The sequence below is a fragment of the Amblyraja radiata genome, chromosome 22 (assembly GCF_010909765.2).
Source record: "Amblyraja radiata isolate CabotCenter1 chromosome 22, sAmbRad1.1.pri, whole genome shotgun sequence".
Classification (NCBI taxonomy): domain Eukaryota; kingdom Metazoa; phylum Chordata; class Chondrichthyes; order Rajiformes; family Rajidae; genus Amblyraja; species Amblyraja radiata.
The window spans coordinates 23,634,237-23,649,626 of record NC_045977.1 but is presented as its reverse complement, the minus strand read 5'-3'; the positions used below and the strand labels follow the sequence as shown (position 1 = coordinate 23,649,626).

The 15,390-nt window shown below is 44.9% G+C and overlaps 1 protein-coding gene across 2 annotated transcripts in view; it reads right to left on the bottom strand.

Annotated features, from left to right (window-relative positions):
- The window catches only part of nlrc3 (NLR family CARD domain containing 3), a 36,429-nt gene extending 32,330 nt beyond the window's left edge, over window positions 1-4,099 (bottom strand). For both annotated transcript variants that reach the window (XM_033040716.1, XM_033040715.1), the window contains exon 1: window positions 3,741-4,099. The gene's annotated coding sequence lies outside the window, so the exon portion shown is untranslated. The remainder of the gene's footprint in view (window positions 1-3,740) is intronic.
- Window positions 4,100-15,390: the final 11,291 nt, after the last annotated feature.

Sequence of the window (15,390 nt, the reverse complement as noted above, 5' to 3'; positions counted from 1 at the left end):
ACTACTACCTTTGGCAGCTTTTTCCATGCACCCATCACCCTTTGTGTGAAGAAGTTATCTTCAAGGAACCATGCACCTGTACTCCTAGATCCCTCTGCTCTACAATACTCCCAGAGGCCTAGCATTTACTGTGCAAGTCCTGCCCTTGTTAGACGTCCCAAAATGCAAAACCTCGCATTTCTCGGTATTAAATTTCATCAACCATTCCGCAGCCCATCTGGACAATCAATCAAGATCCTACTGCAATCTTTCACAACCATCTTCACTATCTGCAAAACCACCCACTTTTGTATCATCAGCAAACTTGCTAATCTAGCCCTGTATGGTCTCCTCCAAATCATTGATGTAGATGACAAACAGTAATGGGCCCAGCACCAAACCCTGAGGCACATCACTAGTCACAGGCCTCCAGTCCAAGAAGCAACCTTCCACCATCACCCTCTGCTTCCTTCCACGAAGCCAATTTGCTATCCATTCAGCTATCCCTCCTTCGATCCTATGCAATCTAACTTTCCCACGTACAAAACCATGCTGACTATTCCTAATCAGCCCTTGCCCATCCAAATGCCTGTTAAACCTATCCCTCAGAATACTCTCTAGTAACTTTCCAACTACAGATGTTAAGCTTAAACTGGATTTACGAAGGGGAAATCATGCTTGATCTTTTTTGAAGATGTAACTAGGAAAATGGGCAAGGGAGAGCCAGTGGATGTAGTGTACCTGGACTTTCAGAAAGCATTTGATAAGGTCCCACATAGGAGATTAGTGGGTAAACTTAGGGCACATGGTATTGGGGGTCGAGTGCTGACATGGATAGAAAATTGATTGGCAGACAGGAAACAGAGAGTGGGGATTAACGGGTCCCTTTCAGAATGGCAGGCAGTGACTAGTGGGGTACCGCAAGTCTCGGTGCTGGGACCACAGCTATTTACACTATACATCAATGATTTGGATGAAGTGATTCAAAGTAACATTAGCAAATTTCCAGATGACACAAAGCTGGGTGGCAGTGTGAACTGTGAGGAGGATGCTATGAGAATGCAGGGTGACTTGGGCAGGTTGGGGGAGTGGGCGGATGCATGGCAGATGACGTTTAATGTGGAGAAATGTGAGGTTATCCACATTGGTAGCAAAAACAGGAAGGCAGATTACTATCTAAACGGCTTCAAGTTGGGAAAAGGGGAAGTACAGTGGAATCTAGGGGTCTTTGTTCATCAGTCTATGAAAGTAAGCATGCAGGTACAGCAGGTAATGAAGAAAGCAAATGGCATGTTGGCCTTTATAACAAGAGGAGTCGAGTATAGGAGCAAAGAGGTCCTTCTGCAGTTGTACAGAGCCCTAGTGAGACCACACCTGGAGTATTGTGTGCAGATTTGGTCCCCTCATTTGAGGAAGGACATTCTTGCTATTGAGGGAGTGCAGCATAAGTTTACAAGGTTAATTCCCGGGATGGCGGGACTGTCATATGCTGAGAGAATGAAGCAGCTGGGCTTGTACACTCGGGAGTTTAGAAGGATGAGAGGGGATCTTATTGAAACATATAAGATTGTTAAGGGTTTGGACACGCTGGAGGCAGGAAACATGTTCCCAATGTTGGGGGAGTCCAGTTTAAGGCCACAGTTTAGGAATAAGGGGTAAGCCATTTAGAACGGAGACGAGGAAACACTTTTTCTCACAGAGAGTTGTGAGAAATCTCTGCCTCAGAGGGTGGTGGAGGCAGGTTCTCTGGATGCTTTCAAGAGAGAGCTGGATAGGGCTCTTAAAGATTGCGGAGTCAGGGGATATGGGGAAAAGGCAGGAACGGGGTACTGATTGGGGATGATCAGCCATGATCACATTGAATGGCGGTGCTGGCTTGAAGGGCCGAATGGCCTACTCCTGCACCTATTGTCTATTGTCTCACCGGCCCATAGTTCCCAGCATTTTCCCTGCAGCCCTTCTTGAAAAGAGGCACAACATTTGCCACCCTCCAGTCTTCCAATACCTCTCCTGTATTTAAGGACAACTCGTAAATTTCAACCAGGGCTCCTGCAATTTCTTCTCTAGCTTTCCACAATGTCCTCGGATATATTTGATCAGGCTCTGACCTTCATACACGATAGTACCTTTAGTACTTCTTCAATGGTAACATTGACTGCTCTCAAGGCACTTCCATTGACTGCCCCAAGTTCCTCAGTCCTACTGTCTTTCTCCTCGGTAAATACAGAGGTGAAATACTAATTGAGGAATAACAGCAAATTTCAGGCTGTTGTCCTTGCTGCAACGTGGTCTTGCTGCAGAGAGGCTGAGTGCTCATTAAGCACGGAGAATCATGTGGAATCTGCATCTTGACCACCTCATCTGTCCAGTCGAGTTGCAGCCTTCCCAGTGATTTCCAAATGAAAAGGAAAGCAGAAGAAGCATCAGAGGTCTAGAACACACAGCGACACAGCAGGTAGTGCTGTTGCCTCACAGCGCCACAGACCACGGTTCGATCCTGACCTTGAGTGCTGTGTGGAGTCCCTCTGGGTACTCCCATTTCCTCCCACATCGCAAAGATGTGCAGGTATGTAGGTTAATTGGTTTCTAAACATTGTGGGATAAGTGGGATAACATAGAACTGGGGTGAATGGGTGATCAATGGTTTGTGTGGACTCGGTGAGCAAATGGCCTGTTTCCATGCTCTATCTCTAAACTAAAAAAAAAACTCTCCCAGCCTATCTGCCCCTAATAACCCTGTGGTCTATATTTATGGTTTTAGATTTTGACAGTCGTGGTATGATTTCCTTGCGTTTATCGTTCGTCCTCAACATGACATTGTCCTATTCTGCGCTTGTCAACTTTTGTTGCCATGGATCTCTGTCCCAGCAGGTCGCTGGAAATCTCGCTGGACTGAGGCCAGTTCCTTGTCACGTCCTACCCTTTACACCGACTGCTGTGGAGACTCCACAAACCAACCCCTTGGAATACCCTTCTGCAGAAGAGTTCTCTACATCCCTGCTCCCTTCATTTGAAGCAATACTTCTAGACACAATCCATAAACAGGTGGCTTGAATTTTACAAAACACTCCCTTGTTCTTTCCACAACCTCAACTTCAATCATTTTGAACACATTAATTAGGTCACTCCCGAGACACACCTACGCTGACAAAATCAAATCCTCAGTATGACCAAATTAGGGTAGTGATGTGCTTGTAAGCTAACACCTTGGGAACTGACGGTACGGACTCGTTTACATGGAGCTTTTCCTGTGGGGAAGGGCTTGGCTCAAACCCAGTCCAAGTGCCGAGTAGATGGGCTGTGTACCAGCTGATGCCAAACGATGTGTGACAGGGCCCACTCCATCTGCTACAGTGCACTCACCCCTCCAGCATTGTCCTTTCATCCATCTACCATCAAACACTGACTCCTCCAACAAACAGAACACTGACCTCTCCAGCACAGTCCATCCGCTACAGTACACTGATCCATGCAACAGACAGAATACTGACCCCTATAGCGACTACACCACTACACCGACCCCTCCATCACCCACACTACTCTGACCCCCCTCCAGCTGCTAAAGATGTAGACATTGCATTCCTACTGTCTTCCTCCAACACCTGCAGCCTACTGCCGCCCACGCCTGTATCACAGGCAACATTCGCTTTCTGACATGCAGATGGAATCATGTGCTGTAACCATTGAAGTGATGCACCAACAACACTGTTCTGCATGAATTGTTTGTGTTTACAAGAGATTGTGCCAAAAGGAGCACTTACCTCATGTACCATGAATGTTAGCAGAAATAGCACCAAAGGTGGAGTAAAGACGAGTAAAGTCTGTCGGAGAGTCCTGAGTATTGCGAGCCAAATTCACCGTAGCCGTTAGAGTGTTTCCTTTTCAAATGTTATTGACTGTTCGAAGAGAGACTGCTGGCAGGTTCTTGGTAGGTGGTAGGAAACCACAGGCATGCCTACGCACGGAGTTCTGATCAGACCAGGCTGCCTATTTACTCTACATTTAAAACCGAGGCAATGGAAGAACTTGCTGCAGCAGAATTGGATGTCCACTGGTCCCAGAGCTGCCTCGCTGCACCCAGCAAACTTTTACACATTCATCAACATCTCGATGAGACAAACCTGTTCGCCTTCCATTCGTCACACTTCTTCCTGTGCTTGAAATTTTTTTTTGTCTTCCTGTTAGTATGACAGACGACAGGATGTGGGGAACAATCAACTCTTGGTAACTAATCAAACTGCAGACGACAAAAAGATGCATGCATGGTGTCGCAGTGGTTTCCATTAATCACAACACACACCTACCTGTTAGCGCAGTGACTGGTCACCAGTCCAGCCCACACACGTATCTCTCCAACCAAAAACATGCAATTCCCAATCTGGGAGACTTGCTGCTAAAGATTTGTTGGTAAAATTATGGCAAAAACGTAGCAGACATTGGACAATGAGGAGTTACTGTGGGAAACTCTATTAGAGATTGATGTTCAGATTGAAGTCAAAGTCTTTGTTAACTGATGGACCTCAACAGTCTTTGTGAGGTCAGATGGCCGGGTATAGTGGTTGATGCAACTTACTGCATGTCTCTTGGAATTGATGCATGGTAAATCAAAAACATTAAACACAAAGACAATAATTTGTATTTATCTGAATTAAACTCCACCTGCCATTCCTTGGCCCAGTTGTTCAAGATGCTGCTGTACTTCTATATATTCTTCTTCACTGTCCAATACCGGAAATACCCACAAATGCATAAACTAGCAGACTGCTGATTAGTGCATTTCTCCATTCTTTCAGTGCGAGCACTGTGCTAGACTCTGCACCTTCTCTAAAGACCTAAGATGCTGGCATAAGGCTCCAATTGCAGTGGGAACCAATGGTCTACAGCTCATACCACATGTGCTATTCAAACAACAACAATGCACATAGCTCTGGGCCAAAACCTGCAAAAATCTACACACTTCTATAAAAGATAAGAAATTGATACTTTCCAAAAAAGCATCAAATATTTAAAAGATCCGCACCGTCACAATGCTTTTCTATAATTTTATGTTTGAAAATTGAGACCCTGGATAGCAAGTGCTGGACAGCAGGTCAATATGGATGGGTCCCATTAATTAGTGTGGATGTGTTGGGCCGAATGGCCTGTTTCCATGCTGTATGATACTGTGATCAACCCAGGGGACCACATGAATGGCAAGGGTGCCAAGTAAAATATTTGTTAACACCACAATACGATATATGTGTAGCTTCTGAAAATGTCGATAAAAGTTTTGCACAGATCTTGTTTTGTTTATAATTTTTATTCTAAATATAATTAATTTTGATTAGTTTAAAAAAATGATATTGTGATCTAAAACAATACCTCTGTTTTGCCTTCCACAGAGGCTGCTGAGTGTTTCCAGCATTTTATTTAATTGACTAATCTTTCCTTCAGTGGCTGAAACTTGGGCACTAGACCCAAGGTGACTGGTTAATGAGCCAGAGGCAACATGCAGGAGTAGGTTTTTTTAATGGAACTAGTGGTTGGTATTTGGAACACACAGCGTAATGGACTGGTAGGAACAGTTTCAAAGGAAGCCTTCGCAAAGGAGAAATATAAATCTTGCAGCAGACAAATGTGCGGATGTGGGGAGGCAGCAGTGGATGGAATTAACTGATTGTTCTTTGAAGGAGCAGTCTTGATGAGTTGAAACAAACTATTGGTCGAGCAGCATCTGTGGCAGCAATGGGGTGGTCAGGGCAAGACCCTGCACGAGGATTCTGTGCAATTTTCACAAATCTCAACTCATCGTCAAAGCAGCAGACTAGGGCTGTGCATTGCGGTCTGACGTACTGACTACCTTACAGAGGTCAGATGGCAGCTCTCGGCACTCCCCCACTGGACCATGACACCACCAACGGACACCAGGCCACTGTCTGTTGAATTGTTACAGATCTCATCACATCAGATTGTCTCCAACCTGAGATTGTCCCAATCCTTCACTGCCCACTTCTATCAAAAAATCCTGATGCAGGGTCTCCACCTGAAACATCAACCATCCCCTTGCCTCAGAGACAATTGCCCAACTTCCTGAACTCTTCCAGCAGTTTAGTTTTTGCTCTATTCAGCATCTACAGTCCCTCTTGTCTCCCGAAGAGTTGCTGGGCATGTTTTATGCTGTTATGATTGTATGAATGGGCACGGCAGAAAGAATATCCACTCACTGGGAAGGCCAAGCTTAAAAATGGATAACATGTCAAAAAATACAAAGGATTTAAGGAATCCGGCTAAACATTAGTGGAAATGAAAGTCCCTAATTGGCTTTGTTTCTCTGTTGTGTCTTTAAAGGAGGTGGAGATTCTTCAAAGACCTAAAGCAAGTTCGGTAATTGCCCAGTGTAAAAGATGGAAACACAAGATGAGAGTTTCAGGCACACAGAGTAGCTCAGGCTGTGCTTCCAGATAACATCAGTTTGACAAAGTATGATCTTTTTTTTGCTATGATTAATAATTTAAATAAACCGTGCTAGTCATGTGGTTAATAGATAACCTTTAGGCAGATTTTTCAAGCCAAAAGCCGGAGGCATTAAAGATTTACTTTTACTAATGCCCTTTTGAAGGCCATCGCGATGTGGACAAGGCCACCATTCCCCATCCATTCCTAACTTTGTTTATTTTAGTTTGTGATTGTCACGTCAACAGAAATGCAGTGAAAAGCTTGTTCTACATGTTATCCAGTTAAATCATATTGAAGTGTATGAAGGTAGACACATTTCCAGGGCCTGATCAGGTACATACGAGGACATTGCGGGAAACTAGAGAGGAAATTGCGGGAGCTCTGGTTGAAGTTTATGAGTTGTCCTTAAATACAGGGGGGGTTCTGGAAGACTGGAGGGTGGCAAATGTTGTGCCTCTTTTCAAGAAGGGCTGCAGGGAAAATGCTGGGAACTATAGGCTGGTGAGCTTAACATCTGTAGTTGGAAAGTTACTAGAGAGTATTCTGAGAGATAGGTTATACAGGCATTTGGATGGGCAAGAGCTGATTAGGGAAAGTCAGCATGGTTTTGTACGTGGGAGGTCGTGTCTCACAAATCTGATTGAGATTTATGAAGATGTGACCAAAATGGTCGATGGCAGAACTGTAGATGTTGTGTACATGGATTTCAGTAAGGTATTCGACAAGGTTCCGCATGGTAGGTTGCTCTGGAAGGTCAGATCGCATGGGATCCAAGGAGAGATAGCAGAATGGATAGCAAATTGGCACCATGGAAGGCAGCAGAGGGTGATGGTCGGAGGTTGCTTCTCGGACTGGAGGCCTGTGACTAGTGATGTTCCTCAGGGTTGCTGGGCCCATTACTGTTTGTCATCTACATCAATGATTTGGATGAGAACATACAGAGCAAGATTAGCAAGTTTGCTGATGATGCAAAAGTGAGTGGTTTTGTAGATAGTGAAGATGGTTGTGAAAGATTGCAGCAGGATCTGGATCGATTGGCCAGGTGGGTGGAAGAATGGTTGATGGAATTTAATACAAAACATGTTGAGGTGTTGCATTTTGGGACGTCGAACAAGGGCATGACCTACATAGTAAATGGTCAGCCTCTGGGTTGTGTTGTACAGCAGAGGAATCTAGGAGTACAGGTGCATGGTTCCTTGAAGATCGAGTTGCAGGTGGATAAGGTGGTCAAAAAGGCTTTTGGCACTTTGGCCTTCATCAGTCAGAGTATTGAGTATAGAAGTTGGGAGATCATATTGCAGTTGTATAAGACATGGGTGAGACCACATTTAGAATATTGTGTTCAGTTCTGGGCACCATGTTATAGGAAAGATATTGTCAAGCTTGAAAGGGTTCAGAAAAGATTTACGATGTTGCCAGGACTGGGGGATGTGAGCTCTAGGGAGAGGTTGAGTAGGCTGGGTCACTATTCCATGGAGCACAGGAGGAAAAGGGGTGATCTTATAGAGGAGTACAAAATCATGAGAGGAATAGATCGGGTAGATGCACAGAGCCTCATGCCCAGAGTAGGGGAATCGAAGACCAGAGGACATAGGTTCAAGGTGATGGGGAAATAAATTTAATAGGAATCTGAGGGGTAACTTTTTCATACAAAGGGTGGTGGGTGTATGGAACAAGCTGCCAGAAGAGGTCGTTGAGGCTGGGACTATCCCATCGTTTAAGAAACAGTTAGACAAGCATATGGATAGGACAGGTTTGGAAGGATATGGACCAAGCAAAGGCAAGAGAAACTAGTGTAGCTGGGACATTGATTGGCCAGTGTGGGCAAGTTGGGCCGAAGGGCCTGTTTCCACACTGTATCACTCTATGACTATATTATACATGAGTACATATACTCTTCTGGAACAGCACACTGAAAGTTCACAAGTTATAGGAATAGAATTAGGCCTTTCGGCTCATTGAGTCCATTCCGCCATTCAATCATGGCTGATTTGTGCCTCCAAATCCCATTTTCCTGCCTTCTCCCCATAGCCCTTGATACTCGTCCTAATCAAGAATTTGTCTAATTTATAATATCCACTGACTTGGTCTCCACAGCCCTCTGTGGCAATGAGTTCCACAGATTAACTACCCTCTGACTAAAGAAGTATGATTTTTCACCACCGTACTTACCATTCTCCTGTGCTGCAAGTGCAACAAGTTTTGTTCCGATCGATGGTACATTTTAAAAGTTATTAAGGTCTAAAAATCTTTAAAACCGTGCATGCGCAGATTGGTCTCCTCTCCTGTCAGTCAGCACCGTGCAGATTGGTCTCCTCTCATGTCAGTCAACATGGGACAGCGACGCCCCTTCCTGCACCGTGACCTCTCCTGCCTCCCAGTGAAAAAGTTGTCCCTCAGGTTTGTATTAAATCCTGTCCTTCTCACCTTAAACATACATTCTCTCATTTTGATTTCCCTACGCTGGATGAAAGACTTGGGTCAAATGAAGTAGGAATAGTGGTTGAGGAAAGTTGATGTTGGGTATAGTTCCGGGGAGGTACCTGTAGATTGTGCACCTTAGTGCTCCGATTGGAAGGAGCCCGAAGGGGAGGAATTAAAGGTGTGACAATTGTAAAATGATGTGAATAAAAGAAAGGACCTTCCCTTCCTTCGGTGTGTCTCAAACAGGGGAGACCCCCTGACTCTGCAGACTTGTTAATAAAATATACTTGTTTCTCTGAATTTGTCTCTAGCATCGTGATTGTGAGCACTCACATTTGCATCTCACAAGCTTGGGGGCTCATCCGGGATTCCCACTTCGGCCGCTCGGCGGAGGCACGGAAGGAAGAGAAGGTGCACCCTGCTGATTTCAGCAGTCTTTGATCTCCTTGCTTGCCGTCAGCGGTTTGAGCGAGTGATATCCGGACAAGAGACTCGGGGAAACAAGAGGGAATCCGGAGTAAGGAAGGGATCAATCGAGCAATTCCTGTGCACAGGCCCCGGGTAAGAAAATTGACTATTAAGTATTACTCGGGCGATTGGGTTCTGTCGGACGGGAAAGGTCGGACAGGGAGGATGGGTAATCAGTGTGTTAAGAATACTGAACCTGGAGATAAACAAGGTGCTAAGATAAAGGGACCGAGGGAAGAGGGTCCTAACATTCCGCCCGATAGTCCGTTGGGGCGAATGTTGCAATCTTGGGGAGAAGGAAGCACCGGGGGTAAGAATAAGGAAACTATGTTCTGTTATTTCAATTGGCCAAAGGAACCAATAAGATGGAGTTCTGTCTGGTGGCCGCGACTGGGCTCCGATGAGAACTGGGTACGGCAGGCACTGAATGCATTTGTTAATTGGTGAATGACGGCTGAACTGGATCCTGTCAGCTAAACACTGACAATGCTAAATTCCTCTTGGTAATTTGGAATGGCAAGAGGGTTGAACTGGATCCTTCCTCTTGTCATTTGGAATGGCAAGGGGGGGGGTTAAAGATTTGGAAACAGGGCCGGCTAAACACTGACAATGCAAAATTAATCTTGAATCATTTGGAATGGTGGGAAACAATTGGAGTCAGATCCAGTGATGTCACGGTTGTTAAATAAGAAATAGTAAAACGTTTGTCTGGTGATGTCTGATTTGCCAGCAGCATAATGCAGGTAAGGGCTTGCCCTGTGAACCAGGTAAGACCCCTTTACCAGCAGGTCCCTTTGAAACCTTGCAAATGGACTACATTGAGTTGAAAAGATGCCAGTGTTATAAGTATGTTCTTGTAATTGTCGATCTTTTCAGTAAATGGATTGAAGCATGGCCGACCACTGACAATAAGGCCTCTACCATTGTAAAAATATTGTTTCGCAAAATCATACCACGATTCGGTGTTACTGCACGGTTAAGTTCAGATAATGGTTATCATTTTATTACTGCTGTAAACAAAGAAATTACATAGATGTCAACAGCTCCATTGTGCGTATTGACCTCAGGCCACCGGATTGGTGGAATGGGCAAATCAGACTTAATGAAAATCAAATTAGCAAAATTAGTGGCATAGACTGGCTCAACATGGTTAAAACTGCTTCCTGTAGCTCTTTTTCAGATACGCACTACACTTTCTGGTATGGCACAAGTAACGCCTGTGCAAATCATATATGGTCGACCTTTATGGAAGCCATGGAATGACCATGCCCTCGCAGTGGTCCATTTCCACCAGATGACTGAGGAAATGACATCCTATGTATTAACCCGTGCTTTGCAAACTTCTCATTCACAGGTCAGGGCTGCATGTGGTGAGGAGCCAGCAGTCAAAGTTCCATCTAATATTGAGCCATGTTGCTATGGGCTGGTCAGGAACTGGATGGGTAAGCACTTGGACCCAATCCGACCGCTGCCAAGGTCGAGGGTCGTGCTGCATGGGTTCATCTGAACCACTGCAAATTGATTGGGGAGCCCAATCAAAAGGGGGGAGAAGAGTAATTTTATTTTCAACTCAGAGTTTTTAGTTTTTACATTTCTGCTTTGCTTGGGAGTTGTATCATTATAAGTTTAGTTGTATCATTATAAGTTTAGTTTTGAATCCTTATTTTGCTATATGGTTAAGAATATGCGACTGATTACTGGACTGACTGACTGAAGGACTTTTAAATTGAGTGAATAGTTGTTTAAGCTAATTAAGTAAGAAATGAGCTTTTTGTGAGCCTTTGCATATTTCAGATAAATTAAAATGAGGCGATTCATCCTGCTATGCATCCTGATGCTACTACAGATGGAGGGAAATGAAGGAAAAATTTGACGATGTGTTCCGGGATAAATAAGCAGAGTCTTTCACCTCTGCAAAAGAGATGTGGTACAGTGCAATGGCCCAGATGCCTTTGGATCCTGGGATGTCACCAAGATTGACTATTGCAATGGGATACAGCGTCAGCCCGATTGGCAGGTAGACTTAGATAACCGACACCTATGGGAATTACCCTGTTGGTCTCTGGAGTGCAAATTTGACTTTTTCTGCAAACGGTATTCTTTGGAAGACAACTCGGCAAAGGATCATTTGTATGATGGACTATGCTATTGGGAAGCATTAGAGGTCTACCCTTGTTTACAGGAGAAAGAACATGAGAAAAATATGGGAAAAATGGGCATTGGAAGAAACAGACTCTAACATGTTTATACAAGCCCAATTGTGTGTTACCTTGCTACTATCAGAAATACGTCTGTTCTCTTTGCAGGATAGATATGCCTTATACTATCTGTTGGCACATGAGGGAGGGACATGTGCTATTGTGAAAGACAGATGTATGATGGGAATTCAGGACAGAACAGTAACATCATAAACATCAAAATGACATTATTACACTGCTCGATGGGATACAGGAGGGTATTGAATGGGGAGACTGGGGATGTGGGGGATTTTATAATTGGATCATTAGTACTACTTTGGTTCTGTCTTCACCAAGGAAGACATAAATAATCTGCCGGAAATAGCAGGGGACCGGGGGTCAAATTGATGGAGGAAACTAGACTACCTTGGACTAAGTGCTTGCCAATAGCCTTGCTAGAATTCGAACCGCTCCACGAAAGGATATAGCAGTATCCCCCTATGAAATGTTGTTTGGGTTACCTTATTGGGACAGATAGAAGGAATACCCACCATAGAGGGTAGTGATGTTTTCCTAAGGAACTATTTACTGGCAGTGTCTCGTTCTATTACAGAATTAAAAACCAAGGGGCTGCTGGCACAGAGTCCCCCTCTCGACTTTCCAATCCATTCTGTGAAAGCGGGAGACTGGGTTCTCGTAAAATCGTGGAAGGAAGAAAAGTTGCAACCCCGTTGGACTGGTCCGTATTTGGTACTATTGACCACGGAAACAGCAGTGAGGACAAAAGAAAAAGGGTGGGCACACGCAAGCCGATTTAAGGGTCCTGTGGAGGCCCCACCAGACAATATCAGCCCGTGGACTGTGCGCGAAGGGAAGGAACCATTGACTTTGGTATTCACCAAGACCCTGCAGGGAAAATGAAGACTTCGTGCTGGTGGATCGTGTGTTGGGTGGTTACCCAACTTGTGAGTAATGTAACATGTATAAAAATCACTATACCACAGAATAGAAGGTCCACCACCATCCCATTTGATGTGTGTAAAGGAAAATGGTGGTGTGGCTATAGGATGTATGTATGCACCCATCCCTGTAAAAATTGGCACGCGGTGTTCACTTCATCAAGAGATGGGTGGCATAAGCCCACCTATCAAACTGATAGGTGGAGAGTATATCAAAACCCAAACGAGGGATTGCCAGGACGCGTATATGTAAGCATACAGAGTGTTAGAATGCAGGAAAGTGGTAGGTATTGGATATGTGCAGATAAAACAGGGAAGGACGCATGCCTGAGGTTTGAAATAGAAGTGAAGCGGGACGGATATATGGTAAAATATGAGGATAGGGAGGAAATGTTCCAGATAGATGACAGTCAGAGTAGGGATCCCGGGGCAACACCAGCACCACCGGTAGTCAGCAATGTCACCACGGAATATGAGCCTAAGGATTTGAAGATAATGATAGTAGCAGGAGAAACAGAATTTAGGCAATTGTATGAGGAGGGAATACCGACAGGGGGAAAGGGAGCCAACACCTGGCTTGCCTGGATGATGTACATGGGCAGAAGTATGCAACAAACCAATTGCTACGCCTGCGCCGGAGCTAGGCCTCAGCTGGTCCAAGTACCATTTCCCCTGAATTGGGATAGGACACCTGGGGCTATGTCATGTATACTACAGCTATTCACGAATCCCATCCTACCAAAGAATGCGACCTGCCAGAGTTATCATTACCTATTCCCGGCTAGCAACAACAATACGAAGGGCCGAAGGAAAGACCCTCGACCTCCTCCATTTACCATTGCCCTTGGGCAGGAGGGATTTGAGTGCTATACAAGATATAACCCAGATGGACAGGAAATGGGGGAGGTGCTCAACTGCAATCAGACGTATAACATAACGGCTGAGGAACAGGGACCACTGTTCAGTAGCTCCTGGCTGAGAAAGCAGATAGTCAGTAGAGCCGATGTCTGGTGGTGGTGCGGGGAGAATACCCTGTGGCCCCGGTTACCAGGGTCATGGACAGGAACCTGTACCGTCACACAACTGATGATGCCCTTCACCATAGCAGTAGAACATGCTGTAGAACTCAATGAAGGAAGACGACGACAAAAGAGAAAGGTGAAAGGATCATTCGACACACACATCTATATAGATGCAATAGGGGTGCCAAGAGGGGTACCCGATGAATTCAAAGCCAGAAACCAGATAGCTGCGGGCTTTGAGTCCATACTCTTCTGGTGGTCCACAATTAATAAAAATGTGGACTGGATCAACTACCTGTACTACAATCAACAACGCTTTATAAATTACACTCGAGATGCGGTTGAAGGATTAGCGGAACAACTGACAGCTACCAACCTAATGGCCTGGCAAAATGGCCTTGGACATGCTACTGGCTGAGAAGGGAGGGGTGTGTGTAATGTTTGGGGAACAATGTTGCACCTTCATCCCCAACAACACTGCTCCTGATGGGTCAGTGTCAAGAGCCCTAGCAGGTCTCACCTCCCTGTCTGTCGAATTGGCCGAGAACTCTGGAGTAGACACCTCCTGGACCGGGTTTCTAGACTCCTGGTTTGGGAAATGGAAGCACATCTTTACATCAGCCCTAACATCAGTGGTAGTTATGGTGGGGTTGCTGTGTCTATTCGGATGTTGTATCATTCCCTGCATACGGGGGTTGTCTCAGCGATTGATAGAGACAGCCCTGACAAAGAACAACGCCGCCGTGATGGCCTTCAGAACACAGTATGACCAGCGAGAGGAAGATACAGAGGCGAAGATTCTGCTGCTAGCACTAGAAAAGGAGGAAATAGTATAAATCAAAGTAGCGTAGCAAAAGTTAAAGGGTGGATTGTGAGGAAGGGGTTAATAGGTATAATTGATTTAGACTAAGGCCTGAGAAATAGCTGAGAGTAGATAAGCAGGAAGGGTGATGATGAGCTCTCAGCACGTACACCCGACCGCGTTCGGCTAGTTAATAGCAGCAAGTGACATTTGGTGACATTTCAAGGATGAGAGTCAGAAGATAACCAGTCAGGCAAGAACCTAACGGGAACTGGGGGAAAGGGCATGAACTACTCTGTATAAATGAATATTGCAAAAACGCCCAGCATGACAAGATGTCTCATTTAAATGCACATGCGATGTATGATGTGTGCGGCACCGGGGAGGTACCTGTAGATTGTGCACCTTAGTGCTCCGATTGGAAGGAGCCCGAAGGGGAGGAATTAAAGGTGTGACAATTGTAAAATGATGTGAATAAAAGAAAGGGACCTTCCCTTCCTTCGGTGTGTCTCAAACAGGGGAGACACCCGACTCTGCAGACTTGTTAATAAAATATACTTGTTTCTCTGAATTTGTCTCTAGCATCGTGATTGTGAGCACTCACATTTGCATCTCACACATACATTCTCTCATTTTGATTTCCCTACGCTGGATAAAAGACTTGGGTCAAATGAAGTAGGAATAGTGGTTGAGGAAAGTTGATGTTGGTCAGTTTCTATCTATTCCAGATTATTAAAATAAATGTAAATTCCATTCTGCCAGTGCGATTTGTACTCATCCAGTGAAGTGCCATTGCGTGTCCTCGTGATCGATCATTGGAATCAAATAGTTTTTGCTTAAGTCCACCCTCCGCCACCTCCAGTTTAAATTCCATTTGGAATATTTTGGTGGATCAAGAACCAAGAATACCCCTTTCTATCATTTGCTCAGTGTGTTGTTTAATTCGTGTATGTGGAGCTTGTCAACATTTAAAAGCCATAAATTATGTAATTTAATGTTATTGCTCCAGACCTTAGTCCACCCACATGGAGTGGGGATTTGGGGGCATTGGAACATTCCTATAATAATGCATGAAGTGACACCAACTCAATACTGGAGCCGTGAGTCCTCCCGTCCGGGCGGGG